The 12,481-nt window shown below is 40.1% G+C and overlaps 1 protein-coding gene and 1 pseudogene across 2 annotated transcripts in view; one reads left to right on the top strand and one right to left on the bottom strand.

The window, feature by feature from the left end:
* Positions 1-12,481, bottom strand: part of GMDS (GDP-mannose 4,6-dehydratase) — a 649,419-nt gene that overhangs the window by 179,316 nt on the left and 457,622 nt on the right. The window lies entirely within an intron of this gene.
* On the top strand, positions 6,792-7,221 carry LOC148755762 (small ribosomal subunit protein eS24 pseudogene; annotated as a pseudogene).

The raw sequence follows: 12,481 nt of genomic DNA, 5'->3' as shown, positions 1-12,481 counted from the left end.
AACTAACCAAATTTTACACATAAATAATATTAAACATTAAATAGTGCAAAAGACTTATTATAAAAAACAGAAGACCTTGTTCCCTGCTCCTCCCAACTGATCCAGAACCACTTTCAGCACTTACAAGTTTGCTGAATTAGGTGTCTATTCTGTTATGTCCTGGTTAATCCATTTTAGGCATTAACTATAGGCTTCCTATTACAGAAGTAGAGGAGTTTTAGTAGATTTACTCATTTTTTTTCACCCTAAACTGGTGGACGATGATTTCAGTTCCTTTCTTAAAAACCCCTTCCCTCTCCCCATCACACTTAATAACTGTTGGGTTTTTGTCATTTAATTAGTTTTCCTTATATATCTGCATCTTCTTATACCCTTCAACTCTATTTATTGTCCATGCCCTCAAATCTGTCAGAGTACTTATTGGTTCCTTTTATTTTTTCTCCTGGATATACACATCCTGAAGGCCCCCCCCCACCCCCCAATTACTGTCTGTTCTACACCTGTTGCTGTGGTCTTCCTGGGACTTCCTTTGCTGTCATCCTGAGAATTTCCTTCTTTTTTCTTTGTGTTGGATCCCCTACCTCCTGAAATTATGCCTTCATTTATTTTTTAAATTTTTTTTATTCCCTTGTTTTGGTGCAGTATATCCTCTAAGAGCTTTCTCAGAAAAGTGTGTGGAGGAAAATTTCTTTAAAAATGATGCATGTTTGAAAATTTCTGTAATACTTTGACTGGGTTTAGAATTTCAGACTAAAATAATTTCCAAAATTCCGAAGGCTTTTCTTCATTGGCTTCTCATTCTAATGTTGAAACAAGCTTACACAATGCCATCTTTACTCCTGATTTTATGCTAGATCGTTTGTATTCCTGGAAGTTTTAGGATCTTCTCTTTAATCTCAATGTTAAAATTTCACAGTAATGGTCTTTGGTGTGGGTCTTCGTTCATTCACTGAGCTAGACACTCACATACTTTTTGCAATCTCAAGATTCATAGTCTTCAGTTCTGGGACATTTTCTTCAAGAAGTTATTTGAAAATTTCCTTCTATTTCCCTTTTTTTTTTTCATTATGAGATTCTTTTTTTTTTTTTTTAATTGTATTGGGGAATATTGGGGAACAGTGAGTTTCTCCAGGGCCCATCAGCTCCAAGTCATTGTCCTGCAAGCTAGTTGTGGAGGGCACAGCTCAGGGCCAACCACAGTCGCCATTTTCAATCTTAGTTGCAGGGGGCGCAGCCCACCATCCCATGCGGGAATTGAACCAGCAACCTTGTTGTTGAGAGCTCGTGCTCTAACCAACTGAGCCATCTGGTCGCCCCTCTGGAAGCTCAGCGGCAGCTCTTGCCTTCAATCTAGTTGTGGAGGGCACAGCTCACTGGCCTATGTGGGAATTGAACTGGCAACCCTGTTGTTCAGAGCTCATGCTCTAACCAACTGAGCCATCCGGCTGCCCCTCATTATGAAATTCTTATTAGATGCTTTCACTTTTCAATATATCCTCTAGTTCTCCTACATTTAATCTTCATGTGGGTATGCTCCAGGACTTAGTTCTCGGTTCCCTTTTTCTATCTATACTCACTGTAATAGTGATCTCTTCTAGTCTCAACAAATGAGTTCTTCAGGTTTCCTCCAGGGGCACCGTGGGGCATTTTCCTGGGTCATTATCAATTCCCAGATGTCCCACATTTTATGGTAGTCTCAGCACCCATGATAAAATGATTATGCATTTATGATGAAATTCTCTAGTCCAGAATGGTTTTAGGAACCTATGAAGCTGTTCAGGAGTACAGATATGGGTTTAGGTGAGCCTAAGAGTTCCAACTGTCTTCAGAACAGAAATCCAGGTAAACTGAAATTGCTATGTTCCTTTAAAGTCGGTCTGAATCAGTGTGGGAAACTATAAATGACCTCCTTCCGTAAGTTCGTGGACTGAAAACCTGATGTATGTTCTGAAGCTGTCCACGGATTTGGTGAGTCTGCCCTTGTGTGTAAGTGAATATAGTCAACTCCAGGAAAGCTGGGTGCTTCTGGACCACCCCAGGTGAGGCTGGGGCTACGTCTAATGCAGAGGTGATGAGTGCGTATATTGTGAAGGCAGCTCATCTTCTTATTTAAAAATGCCCAAGGAAGTGACCCTCTCCCTACTCCAGGGGATAATTACTATCGTTTCCCTTCCTGCTCTGCAATTTTATGGTCACCTGGAATTCTGCGTCTCTCATTTTACTTAGTATTCCTGAATGCACACAAATTCTCTGCCTCAAGTCTCAGAGCTTCTCCCAAATACTCAAGACTTAAAAGTATAGAAAGTTTGACAGTGTAGAGCCAAAAATATAGAGATGTCTTTACTTAGCTTAAAGTATAACATGCCTGGGCCTGGCAGGACAAGAGATCCCCAAGGATGGCAGAAAGTGAAAGGACAGAAAAGGCTTTACATGCTACATGGGAATGGCTTAGTTTAAATGGACAGGAGATGGAATAGATACTTGTTAACAAAGGGTGGGGAAGTGAATGATATCCAACGAGTGCACGTTTTAATGAGAGGGAAAATGACACAAAACAACCAAACGGACAAAATAAATCTATACGAGTTTATCCTAACCTTTTGAAGTGAATTTATAAGCCACCTTTCAATGCCATAACCAACACATAGTGTGGTCCTTCTCTTTTTTATGATAAACCTATGGAGATTCCTACAATTAAATAATTACATTCCAAATCCCATTTATTTATATTTATAGCTACTCTACTTTAAGGATTTCTCAATCTAAGTCATTGAGAAAAAACTAAAAACTGGGAAAACTGCAGCACCACATAAATTGCTGAGGTGGTGCAAACATTTGGATAAACATAGATACTTGTATATCAGCAAAAATCAGAGAAAGGAAATTGTGGCATTTTAGGGATGGCTCTGTGTTTGGTGATTGAAACCATGGAGTGGCCATGTATGATGGTTCTATGTCTAACGACAGAATTAGAAGTAATCTACTGGAAATAAACAAGTCTTGGGAGAGTCTGGCCTTAGTTTGACTTCATAAAGAAGTAGGGTTAATACTGTCGTCGTAAGATGAAGGAATGATTTGACAAGAGAAAAGTCTAAGATGTCCTACATTGAGTCGCAGCAGGCTGGAGAGGGAGAGAAGAGACATGAGTAGTTAACCAGTTAATAGCTGTGGGCCAACCAACAGTAGCGGGCTCACATCCCTGACAGTAAGTTGGAGCTTTGAACCAACTTCTGCAGTGACCACCAGACATCACATTATCCTGCATATACTGGAACTTTCAGGACTGCTGCCTGTAACCAGTCAAATATAGTAAATATTTCTTCCAGACTGTGCACCTATCATAGAAATGCCCCGGCTTCACCTTTTCCCGCCCACCCTTCTCTGTAGCCAGTGTAAATTCTTTCAAAACAACTTACACATTTCTTCCCCCATAAACGTATGCAGGTGCCCAAGGACTGTTGCCTTCTCCACCTAGCCTTGTGGCTGGTGGTGCAGACTTCATGCTCCAGGACCCGGGGCTTACTGGCTAGAACGTTGCTCAATAAACCCTTTCTTTTAGAAAAGCTTTTGGTTGAGAGAGTTTTCTTTTCTTTCTACATATTAAATATCAAAGTTTCCTATCAACTCTGAATATTAACAACAGTCCCCAAATCATTTTACATATTGATTAAAAGCTATATGTATTCAGTGAGAGGACTTTCATATGTGTACTACATAGGACGAACTTGCCATTCTTACCCCAAGAACATAAAATTCATCTGGAACCTTTGAAAAGAGACAGAAATGTCCCATTCAAGACTAAATGTATTTAGATGTTAATAAGATCCTAAGGGTTCTAAGTGGTCTCAATGAATGTATTTTTATATAAAGATTTCTATAAGTTACCAAACACTCTGATGTACTGACTTTATTTTTTATTTTTAAGGTATTCTCAGTTATAGTTAAAACCCACGAGGCACCAAAATTACATAAATGCATACAATGTTCATCTAACTGCTTAGATGGCTGTGTGGAATCTAAGTACTGATTTTCCTTCCGAATATTCCTATCTCTTTTTTATACATATGTATATGTCTTTTAAATTGCCTATTGGAGAGAAGATCAAGATACTATATTTCCTCATTGGAAAACAGCTGAAATCTGAAATAAAACTTTTAGATTTAAAAATAATAACTATGCAGTCATAAATGGGCAAATTAGTATGAACTATGCCTTGAATGCAAATAAAATGTGAAGATGAATTATGTCTAAACATAAAGTCCACATGAAATGTTTCAATACTGGAATGAGCTCTGCAATATAAAGAATATGTAAATAGATGTTCTTATTCTGAAAGCAGTTCATTCACAGTAACAGTGATTCTTATTTTATTTAAACCGCTCTTTGATTTAAAGATATGCAAGAAACTTTTGCAACATGACACTATGGAAGCACTCAGATGAGTGTTGATAATTTATTGTAAGTACATAATCTTCATTTACAGTGACCCTATTTCTAATAGTCAGTGGAGCGGGCGTGGGAGAAAAGCAGGGCCTGGCCAGTTTCTTTCTTTCTATACCAAATTAGCAGGATGTCTGTAGCCGAACAGAAAGCAGTAATCAGAGCTGGACCCTCAGTCAGAATGCGTTCCTTTCTGAGCATAAGCACAGTGGTATGTGCACACTTCTCTATTAATCGTCACAGGCCCCGAGAGGGCTCTGCAGCCATGAACCACAACAGGGCTCTGGGCAGAGATCCCTGCAGTGCTGGCTCTGGGAGGGCCGCCTGGCCTCAAATTTTTTCCTTGAAGCTTACAGACAACCAGGGTCTCTGGTCATTTTATCTCATGCAGGAAGATATGTAGAAAGAATGTATAAAATTTGTTATTTTTCCTTAAGACAGTGCTCCAAAAAATAGGACGAAAAAACAAAGCTGGTTCAAGTTATAAACTACACTCTTACTGTGTGTATTTTGAATCACCTGGGGTGCTTTAAAATAATACAAATTCTCAGGCCTCGCTCCTGCAGATTGCAATTAGGTAAGTTGCTGAGGAGCCTGGGAACTCCTGATTTTATAAAGCTCCCTATGTACTCTTAACAATCAAGCCATGTTTGGGATTTCAAAATTGATCCTATTTGGGATAATTTCCTTGGGATACTAACTTCTCAAATCATAACCCTCAAATTTTATGTCAGTATGAAATATTGAACTCCTATACATATTTGCTCCTTTAGCAACATAAAATTCACCGATTTGCCTCATTTTAATTAAAAATAAAAACACAAAGTATTAATTTGCTGTGTTTTCTGTCCAAATGCTCCCTGTTTTTGTAGCAAAAAACTTGAGGAAGCAGAGAATAAGGTTTTCCCTTCCTCAGCATTAGTAAAAATCTTGTTCCTCAAATTGTAGTGATTTTTACTCATTTGATATGTTCATAGGGGTTCTTTTCCCGTTCATTAATGATAAATCAGAGAAAATTTGTCTTGCTTCTGATGAGAAATGTTCATTTAAATGGCTCTAGAAAGTAGAAAAAATGGTGCTACTATACCCACATCAAATGATCACTAGAGCATAATTCTGTTGTGCTGAAGGATAATTTAAAATTTATAGCTGGCATGATAAAAGAGTACTGATAAAAAGAATTCTCTTACTTCTTTCTTTAGTTTAGGTTATACACATTGTAACAGATTAGTTTACATCTATGCTGACTTTCTATGAGATTGAAAGCTCCTCCTCAGGAAGAATTTTGTGATGTTCTGATTTGTGTGGTGCAAACATGGTGGCAAGTGCATGTCAATACCATCACCACCACCACCACCATCATCATCACCATTGCCATCATCATCATCATCATCGCCATCATCACCATCACAATCACCACCACCACCACCACTACCACCATCATCACCACCATTGCCATCAATATTATCATCATCATCATCACCACCATTGCCATCAATATTATCATCATCATCATCACCATCATCACCATCATCACCACCACCACCACCATCATTATCACCATTGCCATCATTATCATCATCACCACCATCACCATCATCATCATTATCATCATCGTAGTTATTAACGTTTTAAAAGTCACAGTTTCATGAATTTTACATACACTGTGTTTAATTACCCATTGGAATCCTGTGAGGTCAGTATTATCATTATGTTCATTTTACAAATGGGGAAACTGAAGCACAAAGAACTTAGGAGACGCCCCAGTATTTCACAACTAGGAAGTGGCAGAGCCAGTGTCTGAACCCAGGAAGTCTGGCTACTGAGTTGATGCTCTGGAACTGTGCTCCAGGACATCATTCACACAGAATACAAGGGAAGTTGTGTACTTGGGGATCCCAGTGAGCACTGCCTTGAGGACGCTCTATAACCATCAGACCCCATGTCTGTGTGCACACCAGCACAGACTTCGGAACATGTCAAAACACTTGTTCTTCAGTGATGGGCAGGGCACTCTTACTTTTCTGTTTTAACTTTGTCTCTGACTCATTTTGGGATATTAATGTTAAGAATGTCGTATAGTTATTTCCTGGTTTTATATACTCAAAAGCACTAGAAAATGCCTTCCTGCAATTCTTTTACAAAGTAGTCAAAGGAAACAAAGTTTACACATTTCCAAGTTTTGGTTTCAATCTCAGTTTGTACCAGCTTCAGGAAAATACTCATTCCGTAGTTCTAGAATTTTCATTAAGTGTGACTGTATACTGAAGGAGGCCAATCTTGCCTAAATTCTGATTTAAGAGTTTATTTCTATTCTTTCCTCCCTGGCTGCTTGAGGGTCGTCCGCCATCATGAATGACGCAGTAACTATCTGGCCCAGGAAGTTCATGACCAATAGACGACTTCAACAGAAACAAATGGTAATCGACGTCCTTCACCCTGGGAACGTAACAGCATCTAAGACAGAAATTTGCGAAAAACTAGCCAAAATGTACAAGACCACACCAGATGTCATCTTTGTATTTGGATTCAGTACCCATTTTGATGGTGGCAAGACAACTGGCTTTGGCATGACTTATGATTCCTTGGATTATGTAAAGAAAAATGAACCCAAACACAGTCTTGCAAGATATGGCCTGTATGAGAAGAAAAAGGCGCAAGAAAACAGTGAAAGGAACACAGAACAGAATGAATAAAGTTGGGGAGACTGCAAAGGCCAATGTTGGTGCTGGCAGAAAGAAGGAGTCAAGATTCGCCATTGACTTTCACTGTGGTGACTGAGCAGAGTTTTCATGAGAGGACTAATAAACGAGTAACTTTGAAGAAAAGTTTATTTCTAATTACCCAGCAATCTCTCTCTCTCACACACACATACACACACCGTACCTACCTTAAGGCAAAAGTCTTAAGGATTTAAAAAGCTATTACTGAAAAATGCACTCCACACCACTGTGTTCTGATTCTCTAGTCAGTGACGGTACTAGGTCATTTAGAAAGAAACATGATCTTTAAGGACGTATGCAGTAAACCCTCCTGTACTTTGCTCTTCTCAGGTGAGAACAGAACCTGTAGAACCACACAGTCTTGTGCAAACCCTTTGTGTGGGAGGCTCTGGAACAGTACCAGGCTTTCTGGAAGCTGGAATGCGAGGGAGGAGCGTGTGGAGGGAGTACCAGGAATCCTTTGTTCGGTCAGAATTATAATGATAACTCTCCCTGCCACCAGCAACCCACTGACTCTTCAGGAGAAAGTATGGCTCCTCTGGGCCTACTGCCTGTTTGGAAGTCCTCCAAGCGAATGTCCCCTAAATGTCACCCAGAACCAGGCACTAGAAATTTCTATTTCGCGAGGACCTTTGCAATCAGACCACACTTTCGGGTCCTGGCACCCTATATCTTCCAGAGTACGAGACAGCTTCGCTGACACCTGCACAAGGGGTGTGAACTGCAGGCTACAACACATCAGTGGCAACGCAAACCTGCCTTCTGCTGCTGAAAAACATGCTTCTTATTTATGCGAAGCAGTCATATGGATTTAGCAAGGCAGGAAGCTGGATGTGAAGAACTTACAGACCCCTAATTTTACTTCTGTCTCACGTATGGTGTTCTGGGCCCAGTAATAATTCATGAGACAATAAAGAGACAGTTCAATCACCACCACTTATTTTAAAATATGTATTTTCAGAATTTCTATACCTAACAATCCCCAGAACATTGTTTAGTTCAAAGACGAGAAAAGGAAGGGATGTAGAATCAAGCAGCTGGAGCTGGAGGAGGACAATGAAAGGGAAAACGGACGTGAGGAGGCTGGGGTGTGGACGGTGGGTTCCTGACACTCAGTCCAGGTCTAGAACTTCCTACTGGTAGAAGAGTCAGCCATTTCCCCGCCTTTTTGCCCTCAATGTTCTGATAATAAAAACCAGGTTCTCTTTAAAATGTCAGATTTCTCAGGATTTAATCCCCAATGATGAAAGTTGAGCAAACTTGATATGTCAGCTTAGACAGCATATACTGAAAAGGCCTCAAGCTAACAAAGGATGAGGTGTTACACGTGACTCTCAGCCGAGGTGCACTTAAACTAGGTACCTTTGGTCTAGCTTTCATTTTTAAACTGGGATATCTCTAATGGGAAAATTTTTAATAGGAAAACTATGATCAAGATATACTTCTATGTTAAGTCTGAAGGTCTTCATTATTGTCAAGGGAGGCTAAGGAAGGCAAAAAAATAGAACTTGATTCTCCTTCCTTCCTTAGCCACATTCTAGAATAAACAGACGTCACATGACCCTAACGTGAAAAGGAGAAGGAAAGCAGAGGAAGAAAGTCAAGAGAAATTGGCTGGGGATGTAGAGAGAATTAAAATTGGAGACAGATTCTGGAGAGAATAATTCTTGGATTCATGCACATGCTATTCATTTAATGATATATATTATCATTAACACACAATCTTTGATTTCAGAGTTACATCCTACTAAATAAACCCCATGGACTAAAAGCCTAGATACATTGGTCTGGAAACTTCCTTGTTGAACAAACAAGAAGACCCACCCACTATTTCAAATACATCCCACACATTTATAACAGAGATTCACTGGAATTAACAAAGTCTCCAAGGTTTAAGCTAGTAGGTCATTCACACCTTATTGTCAAATTTTCTTTAATAATTAAAGTCACAGGTAGCTAAGATGGTCTCAGCAATTCAGAACTTTGCTGTAGGGAAAGAGAGCAGGAGGCCAGGGCAATGGAGTTGAATGGAGTAGAATGGTCTCTCATTCACCTGCTCACAGCTGACCTTCACCTCTTTCCCAGCCCTGCCCTCCCTTCCATTTTAACTAGGTTCCTAGGACTGGCGGCTGACTTCTGGAAACCACTCCTGAACAAGGTCTCCAGATTAGGTTTTCAAAGTGAATGAGGCAGTTTAAGTAATGTGATATGCTATAGAAAGCAGGAGGCTTCTGATTCTGAGAACTCTGGGAGTGAATCCTACAACTCCACATACCAGTTGTACGGATTTGGTGAATTACTAAAGTTTCAGTTTACTCATTTGTAAAAAGTGGATAATCATATCATCCTGTGTCAGAAGGGCCCCTGTGAGGTGAAAGGAGGTCACATTTGCAAAGGGCAGCATGATGCATTCATCGTTCCTACTGATGCCCATTTCTTCTAGTGTCGCACATTCACACGTCCTTGGGGCCTGGGGGAGGCAGACGCAGCCAGCATGGAGCCGCAATCAGGGATAAATTTGGACGTGAAGGCACAATGGTGCTGGGCTTCCAAGAACAGTCACACCAGGAGGTGCTGAGAAATGGGAACAACTTCTGGGGAGAACTTCCATAAGAGGGAGCTTGGAGACTGGTAATTCCAGAAAGGGTATGTCCTGGGTTAGGGCGATGGCTGTCACAGATCTTACCTGTGGCAGTTACCAAGTCATCCCTGCTCTTGAAAAGGTATGCTCCAAGGACACAGTCCACTTCGTCTGTCCTCTGTGGAATGCTCGACCCCCACTGTGAGGTCAGCAGAGTCTACCCTAAAGCTTAGAAATCGGAGTTCTCTGTACCGTCCCTATTCTTTGAGACCCACATTGAAATTACCTTCCAGAAGGAGAAACATGCTGTCTGTGAGGAAGCTAAGCATGGTGATCTTTATGGGGGACATACGTATCCATTTCTAGTTTGTTCCTTTGAGTTTTCATAACGCAAGCCATGCCATTTATGAGTGAGAAAGGTCCCTGGTTGGAGAATATGAAGTACGTAGATTATCGCAGTTCAAGTTGCCAATTCTGGTAGCAATGCAGTAGATAAGTAATTAGTAGCAGTTTGTTGGACCACTAATACCAGAGATTCATACCCTTGGAACAGAACCTTAATACAGCAGTAAAGGTTTATAGCTATATAAAGCTGTCCAGCTGGACTGGAAGCAACCCACAATTATTTTCCATGCAAAACCCACTCGCATGAAGCATTCCTCACCCTACCTCACTGCCGGTGGAGAGGCAGGGCAAGTGAAGCCCATGTTTGCATGGGAATTTTCCCAGGGCTTAATTCGAGAAGCTGAAACAGTGAACACACCTGAGCAAATGAGGCCAGGATCAGGTGGGCTGTAGCCCCACATTTCTCTAAGACTGGTTTACTAACACAGAGAGACGAAGGCATTTTCAGTCTTTAAGGTTGGAATTCTATCCACTTGGTATAGTAATGTTCAATTTTATCAGCTTTGCAAGAGGGGACAATGGAGAGGGGACAATGTATTTTCAGTGCGTTGCATTTTCCGTGTGTGTGCCTGTCTGTATATACCTCAGAGAAAACACCTCGTCTAATGCTACCCTCTCCCCATGCGTAAATGACATCGGATATTGTGCTGCTGAAATAGGCACCGACCTTAACATGCAGCACCTCAGGCATTGCTAACAAATTAGGATTTGGATAGTAAAGCAAATTATGTTAAACAAAGGCTCGCATTTGCCAAAATAGAAAACTGGAAATGTAGTATCACATAAGGAAAGAGAAAAAAAAATAACGCTGCAACACTTTCAGTTGATTATTCCAATGTAAAACTAAATCTACCTCCTAAAATATTGTAACAAAGGTACAAGTCTTCAGGAACTGAAGAGAAACTGAATTATACATGTTAATGAATGTATAAATATCAAACACACCAGTTAGCCTTGGTCTTGTATACAGTTGGTACTCAATAAATGTTACTTGACTTGAACTGAAGGACAAGACAAAATTCTGTTAAGATGAAAAGGAAAAATGAAAGTTTCCGCAAAGCAAGTATTTTGTATAACAGGCATATCTCAAACTAATAGGCAGGAAGTATATTTAAAAAATGTTTTTGCTTTAGGTCTAAAAGATTTTCCTTTCCAACTATAAAACAGCTGAAATCATGTATTCTCAGCCCAACGTAATTTCACGCCTAATTTATGGAAATAGAATACCAAAGGACTCTGAAAGGGAGAGGGCAGGCAGGAGGGAAAGGATAGTGTGACATTAACACAGGGACCTGCTACTCTGTTGTTTGGCCAGGAGAGAGACTTGGGCGATTCTAGCCTACAGGCAGCACTGTGAGATTCCAGCAAAAACATGTGTTATGAGGGGAGAAGGGGGGTTCTCAGCTGAATGAACTTACTGTTACCTTTTTCCCCTCTAACATAAGTCTTCTTTTTCCTGATACTGTCTGAATTTGAAACATCTAATTTAATCCGTTGGAGGGCCAGTCTTCCTTTTATTTCCTGTCTGTACTGAAGCAGTCGCCTGTTTCAATTACGTCTTTCTCCAGCTCCTACATTTCTCGTGCTCCAGCTGGCTCAAAGTGCACTTCCTTGGAAGGTAAAATGCACTAACTGTGCTGATCGGAGACTGATAGCTGGAGAGCCACAATATTTAATAGCTGCACTGATAAGGAGGTTTAAAAAAATCCATTTTTGAGCCTAAACAAAAGGATATTATGTAGCTGTATGTTCAATTAAGATCTAGTTAAATTCTTTTTCCCATTATGTGGGACTTCATACAGGCAGCAGACATAATTCATAGTGTTATGGCAAATTTCATCGGCACTGTATGTTTGAGAAATACTTCCCTCCTGCTTTTCAGTTAGTTACTGCTGATTTGGGACCAGCTTGGTGCAATTATTTCAAAGAACAGAACTGTGGGATTGATATGGCGTTCTTGCAAAACCTTGGCTGGCTAAAAATAAGGCTGTTTTGTAGTTGAGAAGGCAAAAAACGACGCTGGGCTGTAAACACCAGTCAATGTATTTCTTTTCTGCTTTATGAAAACCACAATTTCTTTTTCTCCCCCCCCCTCTTTACTCATAGTGTAGTTTAATTACAGTTTAATCTTTTTCAGCCAGCTGCCCTGGAGACCTTATTGTTCAACTATAGTATTATCAAGGCAGCAGCTACAATTTATAGCAAAAGGTAGAGGCTCCCCTTAGAAAACCCCAAATTCTCCCTCCCTCCCTCCCAATAAATAAATAAATAAATAAATAAATAAATAAATAAATAAATAAATAAATAAATAAATAAATAGTCACTTTATTTC

Source organism: Rhinolophus sinicus, chromosome 14 (assembly GCF_057876585.1).
Source record: "Rhinolophus sinicus isolate RSI-liver-muscle chromosome 14, RSI-T2T, whole genome shotgun sequence".
Taxonomy (NCBI): domain Eukaryota; kingdom Metazoa; phylum Chordata; class Mammalia; order Chiroptera; family Rhinolophidae; genus Rhinolophus; species Rhinolophus sinicus.
This window is presented reverse-complemented; position numbering and strand designations above follow the sequence as displayed.